Source organism: Apodemus sylvaticus, chromosome 22 (genome assembly GCF_947179515.1).
Source record: "Apodemus sylvaticus chromosome 22, mApoSyl1.1, whole genome shotgun sequence".
In the NCBI taxonomy this organism is placed as follows: Eukaryota; Metazoa; Chordata; class Mammalia; order Rodentia; family Muridae; genus Apodemus; species Apodemus sylvaticus.
Genome location: NC_067493.1, coordinates 6,187,407 through 6,215,058, shown reverse-complemented (window position 1 = coordinate 6,215,058; position 27,652 = coordinate 6,187,407). Strand labels below are relative to the sequence as shown.

General features: G+C 39.5%; 1 pseudogene; it reads right to left on the bottom strand.

Annotated features, from left to right (window-relative positions):
* LOC127673237 (zinc finger protein 14-like) overlaps positions 1-27,652 on the bottom strand; it is a 109,138-nt pseudogene that overhangs the window by 8,267 nt on the left and 73,219 nt on the right.

Sequence of the window (27,652 nt, the reverse complement as noted above, 5' to 3'; positions counted from 1 at the left end):
ACCACTGCAAGTCAAGTAACAGGTTGTGACCTTGATTTCAGGAAGAAGAAGGGGAAGTGCTGGAGGGAATTCTCAAGCAAGCTATGAAGTCAGGTCATGATGAATGCAGGATCACTGCCCACAAAGGGGAGGAGAAAGCAGCTGAACAGACTCAGTTGCAATGGTGTGTCCTCCTCCAGTGCTGGGTGGAGTACAGATGGATGAGGTTCTTGGAGGACAGGCACAAATGCTATGGGAGTGCAAACCTGACCTAAGATATGTGAAAGGTCTGGCCCAGGACTGGAAGCACACTCTGACCATGAGGAGGGGTTTTGTTAATGTTGATGGATTTTAAATCCATTCTGCATCCCATTTTGTGAGGAGGATTGACAGATGTGAAGGATTTAGTACATCTACATGCACCCAATTGTCTTTTGGGAAATGTCATTTTCTAGGAAGCAGCATAATCAAAGCATCTGGATCCCATTATATCTTCCAGAATTTTTGAGTCAAGGTCCTCATTCAGAACTCCACGTCAAGGACAGACTCTGAGAAAAATTAACTACATGCCTGTGTCAGTAGTTTTACCAATCCCTTCCATTCATTCATTCTAATAGCAGGTTCACATATCTACATGTTTATGTTATTCTGTTCTTTAATTATTTAATCTTTATTATTTAATATTATGTAGTTATTGCCTTCCTCATTTTCCCCCTGACTCTTCCTCTTCCCATACATCCTCCCCCATTTCCAAGAGGATATCCACACCTCACAACTCTCAGACCTTCACAATTCCTGGGTCCGACCAATTGTCAGGGGGTCAATGTGTCTTCTCCCACTGAGGTCAAACCAAGCCATCCTATACCATATATGTGAGGGCCTCATGTCAGCTGGTTTATGCTGCCTGGTTAGTGGCATAGTGTGTGAGAGATCTTGGTTGTCTGGGGTAGTTGAAATTGTTGGTCTTCCTATGGGTCACCCTATCCGTCAGCCTATTCCAGCTATTCCATAAATCAACCACTGGGGTCCACAGCTTCTGCACATTGTTGGATATAATATTTTGTACTTGAGAAAAAGAAATTGTCTGCCTCATAATACTGTCCAATATATTGAAGAATAGGTGACAAACAGGCAGTGCACTGTCATATATGTGCTCCTACTGGGAATAAGTAATTGTGATCTGATTTCTTCTTTGTAGATTATTTAGTTAATTTGTTTGTTTGATTTGGGATGTGATTTCTATTTGTAGCTATGTCTGTTCTGGAAATCACTTTCTCAACAAGGTCATAGGTAAAACTGTCTTATCAAATTTTCTTGGAAGTTACCAGGGGAAAAATATCCACAAAAGCAAAATGATCAATAAAAATGTAATAAGGATTTGAGAAGTTTATTTCTTCCAGAATAAACAAAGCAACTGAATGAGTAAAGATTTTTTGGAGAAAGTTCTCAAGACAGGCAGATATGATACTTCTAGCCATCACTAGAGGAGCCAGTGAGAGTGATTTCAAAGCTAGATACATGAACTGTAATATCATAATTGATATATGCCAATGTTTGGCAGAATTCCTGAATTATTTATTCAAAAATATGATCTCTCCCTGATCTTTTGGATAGAATTTCTGTCTGGTCTTATTAAAATCATGTAGATCTTGGGCACAAAGTTGCATCCAAGCATCCCTGCACTGTATGCCAAGATGGAGAAGATCTCCACAGCAGCAACCGTGACCTTGCCCTTGGTGCTATGGTAGACAGGGAGGAAAGTGACCCAGACACTGCAGAACACTAGCAGGCTGAAGGTCAAGTACTTGGCTTCGTTGAATGTGTCAGGCAGATTCCTTGCAAAGAAAGCAACAGTGAAGCTTCCAAGGGCCAGGCAGGCTAAGTATACCAGGACACAGTAGAATGCAGTAACTGAGCCCTTGTTGCACACAATGATGATGGGGCCATACTCAGAATGTTCATCAATATCAACAAAGGGAGGAGAAACTGCTAGCCATATTGCACACAGAATACATTGGAGCATGGAACATATGGGGATAATGTAGTTGGGTGCACCTGATACCAGGAAGTTTCTTCACCTACTTCCTGGGTCTGTGACTTTGAAAGCCAGGACTACAGTGATTGTTTTGGCCAGAATTGTGGAAACAGCCACTGTGAATACAATTCCAAATGTGATTTGCCATAAAATACAAGTTGCTTTGTTAGGATGGCCAATGAAGAAAAAGGAGCACAGAAAAAAGAACATAAGTGACATGAGTAATAGGTAGCTGAGGATTCTGTTATTGGCCTTCACAATAGGAGTGTCATGGTGCTTGACAAAGACACAGAGTACCACAGCTGTGAATGCAGAGAAACAGAAGGCTATTAAGGCAAGAGCCATACTGAAGTGGTCTTCATAGCTTGGAAACATCACACCTTTGTGAATGCATTTGTTGTGTTCTGTGTTGGCATACTGGTATTTTGTCCTAGCACAATGTCCCACTGTCCCATCACAATGCCCCACTGTCCCATCACAATGCCCCACTGTCCCATCACAATGCCCCACTGTCCCATCAAATGTCCCACTCTCTGATCATAGTGCCCCACTGTCCCATCACAATTCGCCACTGTCCCATCACAATGCCCCACTGTTCCATCACAAAGACCCACTGTCCCATAACAGTTCCCCATTGTCCCATCACAATGCCCCATTGTCCCATCACAGTGCCCCATTGATCCATCACAGTGACCCACTGTCCCATCACAATGCCCCATTATCCCATCACAGTGCCCCATTGTCCCTTCACAATGCCCCATTGTCCCATCACAATGAAACATTGTCACATCACAATGCTCCACTGTCTCATCACAATGACCCACTGTCCTATCACAATGACACCTTGTCACATCACAATGCCCCATTGTCCCATCACAATGCCCTACTCTTCCATCACAATACCCCACTGACACATCACAGTGCCCCACTGTCCAAAAACATTGCCCCACTGTCTCATCACAATGCTTTCATTAGTCTGGGTTCTTCTGAGTCACAGAACATATGGGTGGTCTCTATATATTTAGGGAGTTTCTCCAGGACTCACTTCTGCTGTCCAACTCCGCAACCATGGTCAGCAGTAGCTCTAGATGGACGTCCAAGGATCGAGCAGTCGCTCAGTCCCATGAGGCAAGCAGGCAGAAAAGAGTGTCTGCATCCTTCCAATGTCCTTATGTAGGTCTCCAGGGGAGGGTGTGGCCCAGATTTAAGGCTGTCAGTCTCCAATAGGGGGCGTGGCCCACATTAAAGTCTGTCAGTCTCCTGCAGGGGACTTGGCCCAGATTTAAGGCTGTCAGTCTCCAGCAGAGGGTGCGGCCCAGATTAAAACCATGTGCTACTGTGGCTTTAATCCCAGATGATCTTGAACTTGGAGATCTCCTTGTCTTAATCTTCTGGAATTCACAGAAACTATGCTTCAAAATCTCCTTGCCAAGATCCAGGTCAGAAACTTCTATCTCTGAGCCTCCAGATTTAGATCACAGGTGAGCTAATTCTGGATTGATTTTGAGATTGTAATTAGGATTCTTAACAATCGGGGCAAAAATTGTCTTTTCCATGAAAATATGAAATGTATCACTATATATCCTCGTAGAACTTAGCAGCTATATCCTTCCCATGCAAGGAAGGACTCCAGAGACCAGGCTACAGATCACTGTCCATGCTCAGGCTTGGAGGTCATTATCTCTCTCCAGAAAACACTCATCTCCTGGATAATAGGAGTTGTGATCAGCATAGAGTGGCTGGGTGTTGTTAGATTTGAGACATTTAGACAACACTTGGAGGCAGTGGGGTATGGTACACTGTGGTTAATTCAGTTATAGAATAGGTTGGAAGTGACTGAGAGACAGATGAGAGCTGTTTCGGAAAAGGAGGATTTGGACATTTGCTGACAAATTTGGACACACAATTGTTGGGGAGTGTCTGGTGAGATGAGTCTCTCACAGCCTGACGTATAGGGGATGGAATACAGAGAATGCACTCTACCCTTTGTTTTCATCTCTCAGTCACAGTGTCAGATCTGAGTCATCTTGTTTTCCTGACCCCTGTCCGCAGCCATCATCTCCAAGCAAGACCATCCTGAGAACGTCCCTCCCGTCCTGAATCTCCACATGCTGAAGGTGACCCTGGAACTGCCTTCTAACAAGTTCGTGCGGCCAAAGCCTAGGAAGAAAGTGGACATCTCAAGTCTTCTGCTGCCAACGTGATGGGCTGGCTCTTCTCTCCATCCTGACCCAGGTCTCCACAGCTAACACATTTGGAAATAAAGCACAGCACTTTCCCATTGTTCTGACACTGACAAATCTCAGTGGCTGAGACCTCTGGCTTTTCAAAGGGAGGTGATCAACATTTGTGTCCCAGGAGAGTCTCCCGGGATGGGTGCCTCAGCTTCTGTTCAGTAGAGGAAGAGCATTAACAGGAAGAAAAATCCTGTTCCCCATGACATAAACAACCCCTTCTCTGAACAGTCTAGTGAATCCTGGAGAGTTCTGGGCATCCCCTGTGATGTCACCAGTGATGTCACAACACCCACTGCTCTCAGGGCTTTCAATTAGTCCCTAGAGAGTTCACCCATATTTATGCCTGCAAGATGGAGGAGGTGTGTACTTGAGAGTGAGAATGGGGAGCTTAGAGAAATGAGAGAGAGGCCAAAGGAAGCTGGATTTCCATCTCATTGTAAACCAGCGAGGAAGATGTGGTCCTGGGAAAGGCACAGTGGGTCATGGAAAGGTGATGTGAAAATTCATGGAGCAGGCTATTGTGAGCCTGGCTTCCCAGGAGAGGGTAACAGGAAATGGTGCCACTGTGAAGCTAGTGAACATTCCTGCTTATCATAATTCCCGAAAGTTGAGGATTCTAGTACATTAGTAGTGTGTCCATGCCCAATAACAAGAGCTGGCTGTTCCAAAGTGATTCTAGTGTGAATTTTTATATTTTTTCCTCTTACTGTACATGGGGGTGTAATGTGGGGTAAAATGAGACCATAAAGAGTCAGGGAGAAAATGGTTTCTCCCAGTTTATATTAGTTCAACATTACTCCCAGTTTGTTTTTCTAGGTACAGTGGCTATAAGAGGTTAGAAAGTGAGAAAAAAAAATTATTCTCATGAAAACTTACATTCACAGACCTCCTTTGACAATCTTATTCCTGAGAATGACACCCTGGGCAATATTTGTAATATAAGTAAAAATATCACAATTGAGAGGGCTTTGGAGAGAGAGAGACAGAGAGACAGAGAGAGAGGGAGAGACAGAAAGAGAGAGAGAGAGAGAGAGAGAGAGAGAGAGAGAGACTATTGTATGGAGGGCTAGCCTCATCCAGCATGTCTCTCCATAAGGTCCTCATGTGTGTAGACTGACATCACTCTTCTCAAACCCAGGCACACACTGGCAGAGACAATAACAGCCTGGGCCTGGGCCTTGGGATCTTTTCTTGAGGCCACAATGTACTGAGAATAAAATAGAGCTCCTTGTCTAAAGCCAGGAATATGCTAGGAGAGCTGGTAATGGTCTGGGGCCAGGGCCTTCAGGACATTTTATATCCTCAGATCCCAACTCTGTCCACCATATGGGGCTGCGGTTGTCAGTCCTAAGGCCACTGTAGGCTTGGGTTGTAATGTTCTTGACACATGGTGTATTCTCCTAGTGCAGCATTGTTGAGACTCCCTGAAGTTTGTCCTGTTGTATCATAGTTTCTGCTGGTTTCATAGAAGTCTCCAATTTCTTTCCATTTTCCCTCTGTAGGTAGTTCACAAGATGCTATTCTTAGGAGCGTTACATAGTCTAAGACATGGCTTCTGCAAAACCTCCATCATAACTTATATATGTACTTTTTTCACTTTAAATATTTATTTCAAAAGACGTATATATTTATATATTTTTGTTTATATAAAATATATTTATATCTATACAACTATATTTGTATAAATATATATATTTATATAAATATAAATTCATCCAGAGGCCACTATATATATATATATATTTATATATATATAATATATATATATATATATATATATTTCACAATTATATTTAAAATAAATAATAAATAATATACATAATAGATAAATACATACATGAATATATGAATAAATATGTAAATATATATGCTATTCTTAAGAGCTTTATTTAGCACAATGCATGGCTTCTGCAAGACCTCAACTTTTATACAATTTTTTTATTTTAACGATTTATTTTAAAATGCTTATATATTTTTATATTTATATTTTTTATAAAAATACATTCTATATTCATATACAAATTTATATTCCATAATTGTGTTTGTATATATATATCATTATTTAAAATATACAAAAATATAATACAGAAATACATAAACACATCAAATGTATATTTGAATAAATATATAAATATATACATTATTCTAAAGAGCTTTATTTAGTATAAGGCATGGCTTCTGCAAAACCTCTGCACCACAACTTTGATATATTCTTTTTTTATTTTAAAGATTTATTATACACACACACAGACACAAACACACACACACACACACATATATATATATATATATATACCATAAATAGGGACAGTCTCTTGCCCCTATTTAAATTGTGCTATTTAAATATTTTATTTTATTAACATACAAAATGGAATTTATGTAAATTTATAATATACAAACATTATATATATATTATAAGTAATATTATATATAAATATTGTGTATATAATATTATATACAAACTAAAATCTGATGGGAGGCGTGGCAAGTCTCCGCAGATATCACTGTATATCTGGAAGGCGCCTAGTGTGGTGACACTTTAGGTAAAACCGCATATATTCAGTGCATGCACTGGATGCGCGGGGACCCATCCCCTCTGTCCACACATCGCCTTCACCACAAACAACCATTTAAGGGTGTGCACAGAGCATGGAGTTCCAGAAAATGACAGAACCCTCATGATTGTGGGCATCACCGACAGGGGAGGAGGGCGGGCTCAGCAATACTGGGTGTCATTGTGGGCGTCACTGAAAAGAGCGGGGGGCAGGATTCAAATTACATAACATATCATAATAACAGTAATACACTACAAACCAACAGCTGATTTCAAATAGATTCAAAAAACCATTAAGCAATCCTACTAAAATCAGGGACAAGACAAGGCTGAACACTCTTTCCCCATGTATTCAATATAGAAGTTGTAGTTCTAGCTAGAGCAAAAAGGCAAAAAAAAAAATGAAGATTAAGTGGATCAAATTTGAGAGGAAGAAGATAGGTATTACTGCATGCAGAAGACATGATAGTACGTATAAGCGACCCACAAAATTCTACCAGAGAACTACTACAGCTTATCAACAGCTTCAACTAAGTGGGTGGATATAAAGTTAATTCAAATCAGTAGCCTTAATTTTAAAATTATGATAATCCTCCTGAGCGAAAAATTAGGGGAAGGACTTCCTTCACAAGAGCTGTAAATGATAGAAAACATTTTCATGTAACTCTAACCAAGCAAGTGAGATGTTGGTGTGATAAGAACTTGAAGTTCCTGAAGAAAGACATTGAAGAAGTCCTCAGAAGATGGAAAGGTCACCCATGGTCCCGGACAGTAGGATTGAAATATTTTTAAAAAAAAAAATAGCTATCTTACTAAAAGAAATATACAGATTAAATATGATTCAAATCAAAATTCCATTACAGATTTTAAAACCTTGAAATAGCAACTCATAAAATCATATGGAAAAAAAATCCTCAGGATAACAAAACAATCCTGGATAGTAAAAAATAATGTGGAGGAATCACCATCCCTATCTTCAAGCTCTATTACAGAGCAATCTTGATATAAAATGCATGGTTTTGGTACAGAAAAACACAGACCAATCAATGGAATAGAACCAATACCCAGAAATAAACCCACATACATATGGCCACTTGATTTTTTACCAAGAACCGAAAACCATCCTATAGAATGAGGACAGCACCGAGAATGGATGGAGCTGACTTTACTGGCTCCCTGCGTGTAGAAGAAGGAATATAGCTTGATATTTATCATCCTGCACAAATTTCAAGTACAACAGGATCACGGACCTCATTATAAATCCAGAAGTAATAGAAGAAAAATAGGAGTAATCTTGAAGAGGAGACAATTTTCCTGAACAGAACACACATATTCTAGCCTCTAATAGCAAATATAAATAAATGTGATCTCATGAAATTCCAAAGCTTCCGTAAGGCAAAAAAAAAGTGTCAGCTGCAGGAAATGGCAGCTGAAACATTTTAATAATCCAACATACAACAGAGGGCTCGTGTATATGTATGTGTGTATGCATAAGTGTAAGTATATGTACATGGACATGTATGCGTATGTGTACATGTAAAATATGGTACACATAAATAACGAAATGCTTTTTAGCTATTAAAAACAAAGACAATAATTTTGAAGGCAAATGAATGGAACCAGAAAATATTACCCTGGGTGAGATATCCTAGGACAACAACAACATGCAAGGGATGTACATAGTGATAAGTGAATATTATACTCCAAGAACAAATTACTCATGATAGAACCCACTGACCCAAAGTTAAACAAGAATGAATGCCTAAGGGATGATATTTTAATCCCACTTAGAAGGAACAAATAGCTGTGGGAGGCTAAAAGAGAGAGAGAGAGAGACCTGGATGGGAGACAGGAAGGGGAAAACAACAGCAGGTAGAATCAGGTATGGGGAGAGAGAGAGAGTCACAGAGAGCCAGAATAATGAATGAAGATATGCAGATGTCAGACGAATGTGTGTGGGAATCTTTAGGAAGTTCCAGAGATCTGGATGATGGAAGCCACCAGGACTCACTGTAGATGACCTCAGCAGAAACACACAACAGTTGGAATAAGAAATCTAAAGACACAACCAGACAGGACTCCCAGTGCAGGGATGGGGACACAAACTCACCTAGAAAACATCTGCCCTGTTGTGGAGAGGTCAAAATATGTCCTGTTCAAAAGAAATGCAGGTAAAAAATGGAGCATAGACTGCAGGTATGGCTGACCAGTGACACGCCCAACTTGAGACTGATGTCATAGGCAGGCGACAATCCCTGGCACTGTTAGTGATTCAGTGCTGTGGTGGCAGAGAGGAGTCTAGCACAGCTGTCTTTTCAGAGGCTGTAATGAGCAGCTGACTAAGAACATTTCAGATTCCCACAGCTATACTTCAGGTGGATATTGGGGATCACATAGGGGAGTTTGGGGAAAGATTGAGGCCCTGATGACTTACAGTGTCAACTAAAATTTACACCTCGGCGCTCGCAGAGATTGAGCTACCAATATAATAATAATAATAATAATAATAATAGTAATAATAATAATGAGCCTTGTCCAAGGCCCCCTGGAATTTATGTAGTATTAGACTGCCTTGTGTGGTCTCAATGGGTCTGGCTGTGCCTAATCCTGCAGAGACTTGATACACTAAGGTCAGGGAATACCCAGGAATGAGGTGAAGAACACTGTAAGGAGGGACAAGCAATTGCGATGTAATAAATCAATTAATTAATAATAATACAATAATTTCATTTATCTCAGTTCCAAGGGATGATGAACATACTTTTCTTCCTTTTGTATTAAATATACGGAGGACTCAGTATGCTGTTATCCAATCTCCTGAACTCAGAATGCATGCATTCTTCCGTGATGAGTTGATCTCAATTTAAACGGTGAGTGTGACATTTAAAAGTAAGTAAACACTTTTTAATTTCAATTTTCTACATATAATACGGGACTCCTATGAGTCATACTGTTTTTGGTTTACCAAAATAAATATTTGTCTCTGGGATGAATGGGAGACCTGAGATGCTGATGCTCACAGGAGTTCATTGGGTGACCTTAACTAATATTCACAGCAGAGTGGACATGGAGACTGAGGTGGCAACAACTTACAGCCAGGTGAGAATTCCAGTGGGGAAAGGAAGACATCACACAACCCGCAGACCCTTGGGCTGATATTTTCCCTGATGACAAGATTCACACGGATAAAGATGGATCAGTGGTTCCCTGAATGGACAACCATTGCGTTGCTCAAATGAAAACCCATCCCATGGCAGCGAGCAAAAGATTGTCACTATTAATGACACTCTGTTGTACTTGCACAAAGGAGACTCACACAACTGTCTCCTTAGAGAGATCCAGTCGCTGGTGTAAACAGATGCAGAGACTCAAAAACAAACCTCAGGCGTGGCTTATAGAGTGTTTTGGAAGAGTCAGGGAGAGAATGAAGTGATGTAAAATGTGTCAAGGATACCAAAAAAAAATACCTACAGAATCAACAAACCTTGGTCCATGGGTCTCAGTCAACAACCAATGATCATGCAGAGGTTGGACATTTCCTAGACACCGGCACATGGGCTCCAGGGGTTTCATGCAGGGCTCCCTCCTTCCCTCTGCACCCAAATATGCAATGTATCCCTCTAGAGCCTCTCTGCAAAAGCCTGGCTTCATCTGAAATCCAAAGCACCTGGAAACAAAATCAACTATGCTGTTAATAATCAACATCAGAGGCTGGCAGGAATGGTGCACACCTTTAATAATAGTACTTGGGAGGCAGAGGCAGGTGGGTTTCTAAGTTTGAGACCAGCCTGGTTTACAGGGTGAGTTCCAGGACAGCCAGGGCTACACAGAAAAACCCTGCCTTGAAAAACCAACCAAGCAAAACAAACAACCAAAAACAAACAAAAACAAAGTGAAAAGAAAGAAAGAAAGAAAGAAAGAAAGAAAGAAAGAAAGAAAGAAAGAAAGAAAGAAAGAAAGAAAGAAAGAAAGAAAGAAGGAAGGAAGGAAGGAAGGAAGGAAGGAAGGAAGGAAGAAGAAAGGAAGGAAAGAGAGAGAGAGAGAGAGAGAGAGAGAGAGAGAGAGAGAGAGAGAGAGAGAGAGAGAGAGAGAGAGAGAGAGAAAGAAAGAAAGAAGGAAGGAAGGAAGGAAGGAAGGAAGGAAGGAAGGAAGGAAGGAAGGAAGGAAGGAAGGAAGGAAGGAAGGAAGGAAGGAAGAAAAAAAAGGAAGAAGAGAGGGCATGTTAGAAGACTGAGTGACGGATGGGTCTGATTGACAGTCCTTATTGCACTCTTGGAGAATGAAAGGAAGCACCTGTGTAAAGCAGTGCTCAGGAACTGGGAGAGTCAGCTATGATCTTTCTCATGGGATTTTACCTGACAAGACAATGCCTGGGAAGTTAGAATATCTCACTCTGCCGCCCAGACTTTCCCTTCAGTGCCAACTGAGTTCTGTCCAGGCTGCTGAGAATATGGGTACTAGTACTCAAGTATGGTCTACATCTGGTGTGATTCCAAGACACTATTTTTGTACTTGGTTGGACTATTGGTTACGTTTTTCTTTTTCAGTATACCCTGAAATTTTAAGAGATATTTTCACTAGTAATACATAATCTGTTTCAGCCTAGAGAGTAGTCACAAAGCTATCATTGTGAAGAAGACACTTGAGCATCATTGCTAACACTCTGATCTCTGACTTCATTTTTTCAGAATATGTATATAGAAAAGAAATACGCACTGTAGAGAAATACTGATCAGCATGTTTTTCTTTGAATTTTCAACATTTTCTTTAATTCACATCACCTGGAACATTCAACAGAGGTTGGAGGACTCAGGTAATACATCTTGGATTCACTGAGAGAATGACACCTTCCATAATGTCTTCCATGAAGAGCAGCCCTAGCAGAAGTGTTCTTCAATTCTTCATCAACAATAGAAAATCCAAGGCATTCTTTCAGAACTTCCGTTTTCAATGGAAACGGAAAAAAATGACAAAAAAAATTTGCCAAGGGTGAATGGTGAAAGTTAATCATGATTCTCAGAGTTCATCACTCCCCATGCTGACCTTCATTATTTTTAGACATTGTCATATATTGGTCTGTATAACTTTAAAGGTGGAAAAGTCTTTTTTTCATTTTGAGTCCCATGGAGCTGGACTAGATAATAAACAAACATGCACTATTTTTCTTTGTGAATCTTTGACCAGTACTAATGTTGTTTTTGAGCTGGGTTTGGAGAATGTGTTTAGCTTAGGTACTGCTAGAGAATCTTCAGGTCAGAAGGATAGCCAACCTAGTGACCAGGACTGATTGGTTGGATCAAGGTCAGTTAAGCTCAGGACTCTTCCAGCCTGGTCACTGAGCCATGCCCATGCTAAGATAAGACCTGCTACATTGTCCTTGTGGAATTCTAGTAGGATTGGGGGGACAAAGAGAAGGTGCCAAGGGGAGTAAGATTCCCTGGCTTGACATGTCTTCACCCTGTCTAATTCAGTGTTTGTGTTCCTGAACAAATCATCAGGAACAAGAAGCAAGTTGGGTAGTATAGTGGCTATTCCTGGTTGTCAACTTGACTATATCTGGAATGAACTACAATTTAGAATCTGAAGGCTCAACTATGATCCTAATCTGGAGGCTCAGAGATATAAGAGATCTACCTTGATCTCAAAGATCTGCATGACTCTGTCTCGTGAATGGTGGGTTAAAAAGCATGTAACACCATGACATGAATTAAGCAATTCTGCTTATATTTTAAATTCAGAACCCAGAATCCAAATCTATCTCTTGGCAATTTGACACATAATTGTATCTTCATATGTCTACAACAAAACAGTAACCAGGCAATAAAAATTCCTAACATGATACAGTTCTCTTTCATACAACTGCAAATCCATATGTTTAGCTGAATGCAATCTTTTCCTAATGTAACCATTCCTTTAAAGCCATTGAATATCCTTGATCACAAGATTAAACTTCATTCAAATTCCTGATAAAGCCTTGTATCGTGAACCTCTCTTTTTTTATTTTTCCTTTCTTAGTTTCTATGTTTCTTAAAAATTTTCATGCCAAATTCTATGCGGTGATTTTCGTGACTTACTTTGTCAATACAATTAATGTAAATATCTTTACCTTAACCTCAAGGAAACTCTTCAGACGGGGATAGCAACCTTCTTTGCAAAAGCATAAAAAAAAAAAAATTTACAGAGTGGAAATAATCCCAAGCACCCATGTCTATCATATCCTACTCTGATACCCTCCTAATTCCCACTTAATTCATGATCATATTCATTATGATTCTCTCCAGCACACAGAATTTGGAGACTTATCCCAGGTGAAAACACTTTACCACATTGATTACATTAATAAGTTTTCTGTCCGGTGTGTGTTCTTTTATGATACTGGAGATGACTGGGTCTTGCACCACATTGTTTACATTCATAAGGTTTCTCTCCAGTATGTGTTCTTTTATGATATTGGAGATTATCGTGATGTGTAAAGGCTTTACCACATTGATTACATTCATAAGGTTTCTCTCCAGTATGTGTTCTTTTATGATATTGGAGAGTACTGCGCCGTTCAAAGGCTTTACCACATTGATTACATTCATAAGGTTTCTCTCCAGTATGTGTTCTTTTATGATATTGGAGAGTACTGCGCCGTGCAAAGGCTTTACCACATTGATTACATTCATAAGGCTTCTCTCCAGTATGTGTTCTTTTATGTGTTTGCAGATTACTGTGACATGTAAAGGCTTTACCACATTGATTACATTCATAAGGTTTCTCTCCAGTATGTGTTCTTTTATGTGTTTGCAGATTACTGTGACATGCAAAGGCTTTACCACATTGATTACATTCATAAAGTTTCTCTCCAGTATGTGTTCTTTTATGAATTTGGAGATAACTGTGCTGTGCAAAGGCTTTACTACATTGATTACATTCATAAGGTTTCTCTCCAGTATGTGTTCTTTTATGTATTTGAAGAGCACGGTGATATGCAAAGGCTTTACCACATTGATTGCACTCATAAGGTTTCTCTCCAGTATGTGTTACTTTATGATATTGGAATGTACTGCGACATGCAAAGGCTTTCCCACATTGATTGCATACATAAGGATTCTCTCCAGTATGTGTTCTTTTATGATATTGAAATTTATTACGCTGTGCAAAGGCTTTACCACATTGATCACATTCATAAGGTTTCTCTCCTGTATGTGTAATTTTATGTCTTTGGAGATAACTGGATCTTGCAATGGCTTTACCACATTGATTACATTCATGCGGTTTCTCTCCAGTATGTGTTGTTTTATGATATTGGAGATTACTGCATCTTCTAAAGGCTTTACCACATATATTACACTCATAGAGTTTCACTCCAGTATATCTTCTTACATGCCTGCAATGATAATTAGCACATGTGAAAACATTATCACATTCATTACTCTGATCAATCAAGTAATCAATATGAATTAGGCTTACAATTTGTCTAATGGTAAAGAAGCATCATATCTTAAGATCTTAGCACTTTATATGTTCATATTGTTCTCTCTCATTATGAGTTGTTCAAGACACCTGTGATGGTTATTACATGGCTCATATTTATAATACCCTCTTTTAATATGATGTATTTTAGCTCTCTGAATAAAGTTAGAAAATCTCTGATCAGTATAACACTGATTGTATTCATATTTTTCCTCTAGTGTGAATTACAACACATGTGACTGGGAATCAGGACACACAGAAGAATTTCCAAATTCCTAGTACCCATAAAGATTTTTTACACAGTGAGTTTTGGGATAGTCCCTGTAAAGCTAAAAAACGAACTAATTGCAAATGTATTTCATATTCCTAATTTCGTTCAAAGGTAGAATACTACATATCTTCTTGTTTTAGAACAAAAATTTTATGTTTCTTCTTTCCATATCCCTATGCTCACATGATTATTATCTATTGTGACACATGATATACCTAATAAAAAGAATGATAAATGAAAGGTTTACTCATTGCATTCACACTGTTTGAATTTTTGTTTCTCATAACATGTGCAATATGGACTAATGTTTCTCCACAACAATATTCTTGATTCTCATAAAATTCCCTCGCACCAAACTGAACCATATTTCTACAAGAATATGAGTATCACCAAATTTTCTATAGACTATTTGCTTATTAGAATGTTTTGGATATAAATTTATCACTATTCAATGTGCAATTTCTAAATACTATGAGACTATACAGATTGGCAGATCCACAGCACAAGTCTAATGGAGCTACTTATCAAATGGATACACAAATCTGATATTGGATATTGAGGTACATGGTTTTGTAAGAATATTATAATCATATCTACACTTAAAGGACTGTTATTTTACACTTTTGCTTTTTGCTAGAGATTCCATAAGATATTAAAATTTCCTCAGAGACAAATTTGTAAGAGCTTGCACATGAAAATTACCTTTCACGACTTCTATTATTTTGAAAATGTTCTTCAAGATGATGCTCTTTGCAATTATAGCCTAAAACACAGTAATAGAAAATGAATGATATAGTATTTGAAAATAGGCAAAATTAAAGGTACTGTGAATTTTAACTGCACCGTGATAGTTACAGTGAAAATTCTGTGAAAATGAATTATTCAGCTCAATTTTTATACAATTAAAATAATAGAAGATCGTCAATAACCAAGAAACATTTGGTTCCTTCAGAAAAAAAAAATAACAGTCTTACCTATAGCTTTGAGGTTCAGGGAGGTTTCCAATATCACATTTTTGTAGAGACTCTTCTGGGAAGGATTCAGCAAATTCCACTCCTCCTCAGTGAATTTCACATGCACATCATCAAAAGTCACGGCATCCTAAATATCCCATACATGTACAACACAAAGCATGATACTAACATCACCAGAAAATAAATCTATACTTTCTCAAATATATATTCACATAATTCTCGTGCTTGCTCTGCTTATTTTCTGAGTCAGAATTTATAATCACTGTCATTTTAGAAAGATCTTTAATTATAAGTTACACCTCTGTCACTTTTGAACACTTTGAATAGGATACAGCCTTGCTAGAGAAATGTCAACTGAGATGGACATGCAGGGAAAACAGATCCATAGTACTGAGCACACACCTGAAAAATTGTATGAACATTTACTAACTACAAACATGATGGGCAAGCTGGGTGTATTTGCTCATGTCTTTAATCACAGAGTCACAGGCAGGTGTATGTCATTTACCTAGACACTGGCATGACCTTTGTAATGTGTTCTAGGAGACTAAACGTTATATTTTAAAACCGTCAATCCATACAAAAATCAGCAAGGAAATAAAAATGATATAGCAATCACAGTTCTTTACTAAAGTTCCTACAAAGAATTATACATTCACTGCACATCTGAATTCATCGGGCAGAAACAGGAAGTGTAACAGTTTAAACTATAACATTAATACAATTTTACTAAAAGAGTATACATGATTAAGTTGTTACAAATGGACAGATGAAAATAATAGTAATATAAATGTTGATCATAAATAAGCAACTTAGGGTAGGAGAGAGAGCTCATCATTGGAAAGCACCTGCTGATCTTCCACATAATGGTGGAAAATTCCTGGTAAACACATGGGGGACCAACAGCTACTCATTACTTCAAGATCAGGAGTTATGAGGCTATCCTCTGACAACATTAAAGATGAGACAAAGATGGTATTCCTATTCATGCACACAGGCAAAATATTTCCATTTATTCAAACATTTGAGAACAAACACAAGACTGAGAAAGAACAGCATTCATGTGAAACCTAATGAACCTGAATCCTCAGATAATATTGATGTCACGAATATATGCTATTATGAGAAATAGAATATAATCTATATATTTGGGCAAATTTCAACACTAAAGATGTGGAGGGAAAAACTGCACAAAAATATGCTTATATTACAAGCACAAGACATGTGTCTTTTGCGGTTTCTCTTCCTACGTTAAGGACAGACGAGGTTCACAGAGAAATATGTTTTGGAAAATAAAAGCAAAAAATAACATAAATGTAAAAATATAAAACAACCGGACTAATAAATAGATTATTACTGAATAGCAAATATATCTATTGTATTTTATATAATTTAACAAAAGAGAATATAGTGAAGGTTTGGGAGCATGAAAAGAAAGCTGAAGGGTCAGTTTCAATCACAACACAGAACACACCAAGGACACAATGTTTCCCTCTAAAAGAAATGCTCGGTAAAATCTGGAGCAGAGACTGAGGGCATGGCCAATGAAAAATTTCCCCACTTGAGAGTGCCATCCTATGGACAGGCACCAATCCATGACATTATTAATGACACTCTGTTATGCTCCCACACAGAAGCCTTGATTAATTGTCTATTGAGAGGATCCACCCACCAGCTGACTGAAAAGGCTGCACAGATCCAGAGTCAAACCTTGCATGGACCTTGGGGAATCTTGGGGAACAGTTAACATGAAGATTGAAACCCCTGAGGAGGATAGGAACTCCACAGGAAGACCAAGAGACTCAAGTAACAAGCACCCTTGGGGACACTCAGAGATTAAGCCACAAACCAAATAGAATACACAGGATGGACTAAGTCCCCTGGCACATATATAGCACATGTGCAGCACAGAGACTCAGAAGGTCGTCTAACAACAACTGTAGCAAGGGCTTTCCCTATAGCTGTGGGGGGTGGATATCTTTCCAATCTCTTTCTTTAACTGGGCTGCCATGTCTGGCCTCAGTGAGAGAGGATGCACTTAACTCACAAGAGAATTGATGCACCAATTTTCGGCATACCTGGGGGCCCCACAACCTCTCAAAGGAAAACAGAGGAGACTGGGGGAGGGACTATGCCATAGCAAGGGACATATAATGGGGATAGTGATAAGGGTGACAATGAATATATAAATTATTGGAAAAGCAAAAAAAGAGAGAAAAAATAAAATTTTCATTCTATAAACACTATCCTGGAAGGTATCTGGAATGGCTCCTACCAGAAGATCTTCCACAAGCTTCACAAAGAAAGCCAGACAGGACAGACAAGCAGCCAAAGACATCATCCTATCTAGAAGCTTTTTGTTTCAATCAACTGCATCCTGACCCTTGACACTGTGGGCAAATATTCATCCTGTGACGAAATGCATTCAGTCTTTCTTCAGGGATCCTAACAGTCTGCAGGAACTCCTACACTGTTCAAACATCTATAGTCTCTTCTGATACACAAGGCAAAATCTTGAAGGTCACCTCCTGTAACAGTTTGGGTACATCCTCTCCTTGTATACATCTCTCCATGGCTGATTTACCAATGCCTTAGTTATCTCAACAAGCTGTGGTCGCAAAATGCAACTCAAGAATCATCCTCATAATTTCACTGCAGTGAACTCTCATGGAGTTTTCCCATGGCTCTGACTCTGCCAAAAGATGGCTGGAATCGGGCCAAATTGAAACCATACAGGAAGAATCCAGGAACTCGAATTTATCATCTATCAGTTTTCAGAAGCCACACCATATGAAAGATCTTCTTAAGTTTGGCTTCTAAGGTGATGGACTCTGCCTCACTTGGTCCATATTTGCAGCAGGTTTTATTTAAAGTTCCTTCTTAGGACTAGGAAACACATTGCCTATTCTTTCCATGAATTTAAGATTTAGTAGGAGGATGTGTTACACTTAGGATATGTTCTTAGGACATCTACCCACTGGAGCATGTGTTCCACTAAGTTCATATCTGTTTTACTTATAACAGCTGGAAACTGAAAAAAAATCAATAAGGCCGCCAACCAAAATTTGGATACAGAGTATGTGGTTCATATACAAAATTGAATACTATTCAGCTAGTAAAAACAAGAACTTTATGAATCTTGCAGGCAAATGGATACAACTAGATACTATCACCCGAAGCGAACTATCCCAGACCCAAAAGGACATGCATGTATGTACTCACTTACAAATGGATAATAACCATAAAGTACAGGATATATGCATGATATTTCTTGGACCTGAAGAAGCTAAACAAGAATGAAGCCTAAAGGGCTGAATATATGGCTCAGCTTTCTCATCCAGCCCAGGCCTACTTGCTTATGAATATTGTCACCCTCAGTGGAAGACACTTCCCACATCAATCATGTACACTGTCTCACACAGACATAGCAACCAGCCATTCTGATTAGAGCACACCCTCAACTGAGGCTCCTTCAGATGACTGTAGCTCTGAAATGTTGAAATGTTGGCAGTTTCATCTCTCTCCTGACTATGTGTCTTTGTGGATTGACAAGATTATCTCTTCCTGCCCACCTCCTCTCCTAGCTTTCAACATTAACCAGCAATCTCTCTTGAACATAACAAAAAGGTCAATAAAAGAGGCCACAGTCTGCCAACACTATGAAAATCTAGACAGAAAATGTAAAACAGGAATAAGCTTCCACACAAACAAGAAAAACTGAGAAACCTTACCTAGACCAATAATCACCACAAAAGCAGCTGCCCAGACACCAGCATAAATAAATCAAGGACTGGTTAATTTCATATTGCAGGACCTTAGAGATAATACTTAAGAAATAATTACTTCCTATGAGAGTTTTAAAATAAAAAAAAGTCAAACTAATCACCTTTGTTTTGTGAAATAAAGTAGTACAAATACAAAAAACAAAAATGACCTTTCCATATATAGGTTGAAAAAGCATCTATATCCTTAATCAAAGGTGGATCTGAACATCTCTGAAGATCAAGAACAAGAAAGGGTTTCTCAATTTAAAAGATATAATTAAGAAACACCCCCCACAGTAACCAGGGTTAGTTATGGTTGCGGATTAGAGGGTTAAGGTTAGGGTTAAGGTACAAGGGTTGTTAGGGTTAGGATGTTTAAGAAATTAAGAGGATAAGATAGGATTAGAGATTTAGGATAAGTCTCAGGCTTAGTCTCAGGTTTAGGGTAAAGTTGGCCACCATTATTCTTGATAGTCCCACTCCCACTGAATCAATAGTATCTCTATTAGACAAAGAAGAAATGTCAGGGTTAGGGTCAGTCTCAGGATTAAGTCAAAGAATTTGTTTGTTGTGATTTGTGAAAACAGCTTCTATATTTTCTCTCATCTGCCTTCCTAGTCCTTGTTTTCATAATAAAAGAATCTTCTTTCTTGCCCCCAATGAAAGTGGAAAGTGAATTATCCATGAACCTAGAATTCCCAGATGAGAACGTTCTTTACATTATTATGGGGCCCAGGTCACATACAACAGAAGAGTAAATATGACTCGCAACATCATTTTTCCCAAGCGCACCAACAAACTGGACCTAAAGATATTCTTAAGTTTATTAAAGAATGGCAGTAAAATGACCTTGTTATTAGTTAGTACTTGTTGATCAATTTATTACCTACTCTGAGATCAGAACACACCTCATACCTCCCCAGGCTCTGAAGAATGTCTTTAAAAGCATCAGCCTAGACAGGTGAGGCACACATACACTGCCACCACCACACACACATCACTGGGCACTTGTAAACCAGGAGACTGCAGTGAGCTCCAGCCAGCCTAGAAGACACTGTGAGTTCTAGGGCAGCCCTAAACTAAACAGCAGGATCCTGTTTCAAAACACTCAAGTTAACAAGCATCCACACTACATGTGTGCTACACAAAGAACTTCAGTTTAGGAACAAATTTGCAGGCAACAATTAGAAATTACACCAAGTTACTTCAACGCAGCAACCTCTGGACTCAGGCATTGGATTCCTTTCACAGAAGGAATATTAAATAACACTGGCCAGCCTTACAGCTTTACAGTGATAACTTCAAAACAGAGTCAAAAAAAATATGGGCCAAATGTTTCAGAACTGAGCTAATGGCTTGGCTGCTGAAGCTAACACGCTTCTAATCCAGTCTGGTATACCTATTTCTTCAACTACACAGTAGGACATCATGAACAAGTTTTGCACTTAGCAGCTGCCATGTGGTCTCAGGTCTCAGGTGGCTCTCACTGTTAGTCTATGTCCTCCCATATTTCAAAAGAACCTGGACAGCCAAGCAGTGGTGGTACACACCTTTATTCCCAGCACTTTTGGGGCAGAGACAGGCAGATCTCTTGTGAGTGCGAGGCCAGCCTGGCCTAAAGAGCAAGTTCCAGGACAGCCAGGTCTACATAGAAAAAGAAAGAAAAAAAGAAAAAGGTCTTGAAAATTCAAGATAATGATAGTAATGGTGATAAAGTCCTGATAGACTTTTTTTTTCACTGTTTTGAATTCCAGACTCAACAGATGGGCAATTCTAGTTTTTTTTTTTTTTTTTTTTTTTTTTTTTTTTTTTTTTTTTAAGAAACGAAGCTCTTCAACGATCTGGTAAGTTTCACCACTGCCCTGCCAATGGCAAAACTGTGTGTTTCCAAGTTTCTCCAAAAGCAATTAGGGGATGGAAAGGAAGAATACACTTAGAAGAAAAGGATTGTGAAACTCCACGATGAGGTAATAGAAAAAAAAAATGGGTAACCAGATCAAGATTAGCATGTCCCTGCAAAACACACACACACACACACACACACACACACACACACACACATACACACACACCAAACTTTGCAAGACCCAGTTTCATTTCAAAGTCTGGTCAGTCCTGATTCTTCAACTGCCCCTGAGTCTTCACCTCTCCACTGACCTTTCCCGTCCTCTCATACTGGCAAAACTCAACTGCTACTCATTTTCATTACCCTTGTCTTAGTCAAGGTTTCTATTACTACACAAATATCTGGACCAAGCAGCAAGTTGGGGAGGAAACAGTTTATTCAGATTACACTTCCACGCTGCTATTCATCACTAAAGGAAGTCAGGACTGGAACTCAAGCAGGTCAGGAAGCAGGAGCTGATGCAGAGGCCATGGAGGGATGTTCCTTACTGGCTTGCTAACCCTGCCTTGTCTAAATTCAGTAAAAGAGATATGCTTAGCCATGCAGAGACTTGAAATGCCATGTTTTTTTTTTTATACTACAGTGGTCCCTGTGCTTCTTTGAGAGATAAAATGAGTCAGGGATGATGGACTGTACAAGGGGGATGGAGAGTTGAGAGAAAGTAGAATGTAAATAAAATAAATAAATAATAAATAAATAAGTGGGGAAAATAAACAAATACATATAAATAGAATGAAAATTTAGAAATCAGCCCATTATTTTAAAAATACACCCAACTCTATATTTCAGGTGTAAGAGAAGGAGAAAAGATTTTTGGCCAAAATATCACACAAATGACCTCTCAGTAAAATTCTCACAGTTTCTGTTTTCTTCTAAAATGCTATGATCTCAGTTTCCTCTGGCTGCATCCTGTCAACACTCCAATCTTGCAAGTCTTATGAGAACAACTGATTAAGCTCCATGGACAGCTTTCTATGACTTTCATCATCTCAATTCCTGATATATTCCACATTCCTGCCAAAAAGAATAAATTCTGTCCGGCTGCAAAATCAACTATTGATACCATTTGTTTTTGTTATTGTTGTTGTTCTAGCTTGCTACTCTGCTGCCGTGATGGAATCTTTTGAGCAGAAGCATCTCTTTTAATGAACTGTTGTTGTGAAAGGTTCTGTCAGAGCACAATTCATCACTTTGGGAGCTTAGAGTAGAAACTGAAGCTACAAACTGAAGGTAAAAGCAGGGACACACATTGTCTCCTGGCTTGCTGTGCTGCTTGGTCAGTGTCCCACGCTCAGGTAGCTCTCTCATCCAACCCAGGCCCACTTGATTATGAATATTGTCACCCTCAGGGGAAGAGCCTTCCCACATCAATCATCCACACTATCTCACACACATAGCAACCAGAAATTCTGATGAGGGCACACCCCCAACTGACGCAACTCCAGATAACTGTAGCTCTGAAATGTTGAAATGTTGGCAGCTTCACTTCTCTCCTATGTGTCCTTGTGGATTGCTAAGATGAACTCTTCCTGCCACCTCCTCTCCTAGCTCTCAAAATTAGCCTGCATTCCCTCTTGAGTACACCCTCCAAACAGGTCAGTCAAGAGACAACATTTAAACAACATCCTATGAAAATCCAGAGGGCAAACTCTAAACCAGGAATAAAGCTCACACCCAAAAAAGACAAACCCAGAAACTAATTCCTAGACCCGTGATCACCACAAACCCAGATGGCTAGACACGAACATTGGAATATAATGAATAACAGCCAGGAAAATATTTCACCAAGAAAGCCAAGCTATGATTTCACAGCAGGTCCTGAGAAACTAAAACATGCAAGAGATCTGATGCAAGAGAGGTTCTATGGGGGAAGGGAGAGGAATGAGAACCTGAGGATGAGATAGAGGGACACAAGAAAACCTGAAGTCAGGCAAACAGATGGGGAGCAGGGAACGAGCAATGCAGGAAGAGAAAGAGAATAGAGAGAGTGCATGTGCAGAAAATAGAGACAGAGTACAAATATAGAAGGTTTTACATGTATACAATGCACAAAGGGGAAACACAGCAGTTGATTGAGGTAGCTAATGGCTTAAGCATTTCCTAAGTCACTAAGAGCAGGACATTGAAATCGCCTGTCCACTGCCAAATATTGAGGCAAGCATCATCCAAAGAACAACAAATGGAAGAGAGAATCACAAGAATTAAAAATGAATAGCTAGCAGGCAGTGGTGGTGCACATCTGTAATTCCAGCACTCTGGGAGGCAGAGGCAAGCAGATTGCTGAGTTAGAGTCCAGCCTGGTCTACAGAGTGAGTTCCAGGACAGCCAGGGCTACACAGAGAAACCCTATCTTGAAAGAAAAAAAGCCAACAAATCCAAAACAACAACAACAACAACAACAACAACAACCAAAATATGAATCACAAAAAAGTGATAAATTGGTAAAAACAAAAATTGAATTCTAAAACTTTCCAGGCACTAAATAGCCAAGAGATCTGCAACATATGATAAGGCAAAACCACAAATGACTGGAGGAAGAGAAAAAAATAAAAAGGAGAAGAAGGAGAAGAAGGGAGAGGAGAAAATAAGAGGAGGAGGAAGAAGAGGTAGAGGAGGAGGAGGAGGAGGAGGAAGAAGAAGAAGGGGAAGAAGAAGAAGAAGAAGAAGAAGAAGAAGAAGAAGAAGAAGAAGAAGAAGAAGAAGAAGAAGAAGAAGAAGAACAACAACAACAATAACAACAATAACAACAATAACAACAACAGCAGCAGCAGCAACAACAACAACAACAAGAAAACAAGAAGAAAAAGAGGGCAAGGGCAAGGGTGAGTGTGAGGGTGGGGGTTATGGCGATCACTCAGTAAAAAGGACAAGAAAATATTTCCAATTAACACTCAATGAAAACATTCCCAAACTAAAGAAGGTGCCTGTTAATTTAAAAGAAGCATCCAAAATACAAAATACTTTGGGAAAAAGTCCCTTTGCCACATAATAATAATAAAAACACTGAAGTTCTAAAGTAAAACAATAAACAATCTACAATAGAAACAAAATAACAAAACTAGAGAACAAAACCAAGTCACATGTGCAAGCAGAGCTGTTCGATTTATACCTGTCTTTTTAATGAATGTTATAAAACACAAAAGGGTTTGCACACGTGCTGCAGAGTCACAGAAACCACACATGTTCCTACAAGAAAGCCACGGGTCTGAATGTTTTGGGCAGATTCAGAATCAACCATGACAGTGAGGTCACTCAGAGACCACTGGCTGATGTGTCAAGTGAGGAGCAGCACAAGGGACCTCACAGATGTGAACATCTGGCTGATGTTTCCCATCCAGCCACAGAGAGGACCTCCGACCCCAACACCCACTGCTCAGCCGCCTGTCCATACCCATTGTGGGCAGTGATCCTGTGCTCACCATGTCGCGATGTCACAGCTTCCCTGAGGTCCCCTCACAGCACACAACAGCAGAGCTCAGAGCAGGACACGGAGAATCATTCAAGCTGCACAGCAAGGATGAATTTCCCCACCCACAGGAAGGGCAGGAAGTCCTCCTGCATGAGCGGCTTCTCCCTGTGCTGCTCAGCAGCTGCGGGAACTTCCTGGTGAATCAGGGCCTTGGGGGGTTGTGATGTCATCACTGTGGGACCGCTCTCCTGCCTGCCCGTCGCCTGCCTGTCTCCTGCTGTGGGCGCAGGGTAGAGACCCAGGGTCTTCCTGTACAGAGGGCTGGGGGCGGGGCCGCGCGAGGGGGCGGGGCCGGTGACAGCCAGACAAACAGGGCAGTGAGCTTGTTCAGTATTCATGCCTCGCCCCGCCCTCTGGCCCTCGGCCCCGCCCACCTCAGCAGAGCTGAGCTCCCAGGGGAAATAGATGCAGGGATGCTGTGGTGGGGGGCGTGGCCATCAGCTGCGGCTCCTCCCTGTGGGCGTGAACCTGTGGGGGCAGGGTATTGATGTCCTGGTAGGAGGGAAAGGTCGTGGGGTCACAGGGTGAGGGGAAAGGCGGGGGACTGCAGTGTCAGAGATGGAGCAGGCTCAGGGCATCTGCACAGGGTCACAGGCTGACTCAAGCCACACCTGAACCTTCCTGTCACTCTCACCCTGCCCCGCCCCATAGCTGTTCTGGGAACCACGCCCCCACCTGTCACTCTCAGCCCGTGCCCCGCCCCCAGCTTCCATAGACCAGAGTTTAGAAGGTTATAAAAGTTCCGTCTCATTCACACTCTGGGAAGAATCATGGGACATTGTGTCTTCCACTGTGTAGTGTAGGGAAGCGCAGTGTCACAGGACACGCTGAGCCAGGAGTTGAACATTCTCTCTGTTGTTCATGTGCTATTGTGTGCTAGTCATGGTTACAAAATATCTCCAAACTTCCTGTGACTCCTGTCATCTGGGGAACACGTCATTATGCTAAATCCAAAATGCCTGGATTATAAAGATCCAACCCCCGTCCTGTCCAATATCAGTACCTGTGCAGACATTCACTGAGTTATCATGCTGATGTCTTGTCTGATAATCAGTCCCTGGCAGTCAGTGCCATGTGATGAAACATTTCTATGTTGATGTTTGTTCACACCTCATTAAGAAGTTTGAGAACAATTTCATACTTTTTTTCTAAAGGACATGAAAGATTCCACATGGCATTTCTGAGAGAGAATTGTATTGCTAATGTCATTATATACCATATATTTTTCATTCATGTCTAGTTGGTATTTGTTTTGAAACAGTTCTGTGTTTCATTACATTGCAACAACACAAATGTATGTCTGTTATGCCAATTTATGTGACTTGGTTAGATTCCAATCAGTGCTACTGGTGGAACATTTCATTTGATTTATATTTGTTTGAACTACATTATTTTTGGCCCATAATATTCACACTGATTTAAATAGAATATTTAACTCCATTTTTGGAATGGTTGCTAAGTCACTGGCTTAAAATAAAATCTGGCTGTGGAGTTTATTGCAGTATCTTAGATAATATGAAAAAAATTGGCATCATACATTTTATTGAATTATGCTTTGACAATTTGAATATTTTTCAGTACTTCTGCAGACCTGTATATTGGGAAGACTGAGTGCCTTGATACTGTGATATTCTATCCTTGTTGTATATTGTGTGGTAATATCATGTCAAATGAATTGGGAATGTGCATGGAGGCTGACTCTGCACTCCATTGTGACCCCTATGGAAATTCTTTCTTGGGCTGTGGCAGTCTTTTGGAAGTCATTTGGTGCACATGAGCATTGGATTTGGATCCATACCATACTCATCATAGGCAGACTACAGGTCAAATATAAACATCCTTCAATGAGCTTGAATTTGATTTTGCCAAGATTGAGAGCTGAGAGTCCATGTTGTTTTCCACAGAGAAATCATCCATGTCCTTGGAAAACAGATGCCTGATCTCTGAGCCCTCTGCACCGAGCCAAGTTTCACTCAGCAGCCTGATATCCCAGGAAGACCTGCCTTCTCCTGCCACCTCTCCGCATACCTTCATCTGAAACATAAAGAACTGGAGGTCTGGAAAAAGACATACTAAGGATTCCCATCAGATGACGGCCACACCAGGATCAACAAGGTGCATGCCCTCCCAATACCCACTACAGTAAGAATTTTTATGGACCAACATTTTCAGGAAACCCTTGAAACAACACAATCAGCAAAAGACATGGATACATAATACATAATACCTCCAAAGAAGGCCTACCCCGATACAGCAAGCCCGGGATAGCAAGAAATACAGGAAAATGACTACAATTCAGCCTTGTAAAGATGATAGTGTTCTTTAAATAGAAAAAGTGTCAAAATTGAAGATTATCTTGGAAAAATAATAAAGATAAAATGGTAGACAGGACATATTTACAAAATAAATAAATAAATTTATTTTGTATTTTTACTATTTTACCATTATTATTTTCCAATAAATTCTTCAATTTTAATATTTTTCTATATATTTGTTCAACTTTCTCAGAAATACTTTGCATGTAATCTCCAATTTTTTCATAAAATTTTTATGTACTTCATCAATTAGTAAACAAATATTTTCTATGTTAACCATTTTACCATTATTATTTTCCAATATTTTATTCCAATTTACATTATTTTTCTTTACCTTTCTTCAGTTTTTCAGAAATATAGTCTATGGTAAGCTTCAACTTTGTCATAAAATATTTCTATTTCCCACTTTAATTTGTTTAGAAATGTTGTCCATGAAAATTTTCCATTTTAACAATTTTTTATTTCTTCAATTTTATCAGAAATATTTTTCATCAAATCCTTCCAAGTTATCAGTAATTTTTCTATGTACTTGGTCAATTAGTAAAGATACATTTTGTTTCCTATTTTGCCACTATTGTTTTCCAAAATTGTCAATTTTATCAATATATCTATATATTTCCTCAATCTTATCAATAATATTTTCCTTGAAAACATTCAATTTTATCAGACTATATTTCTAATTAACTCTTT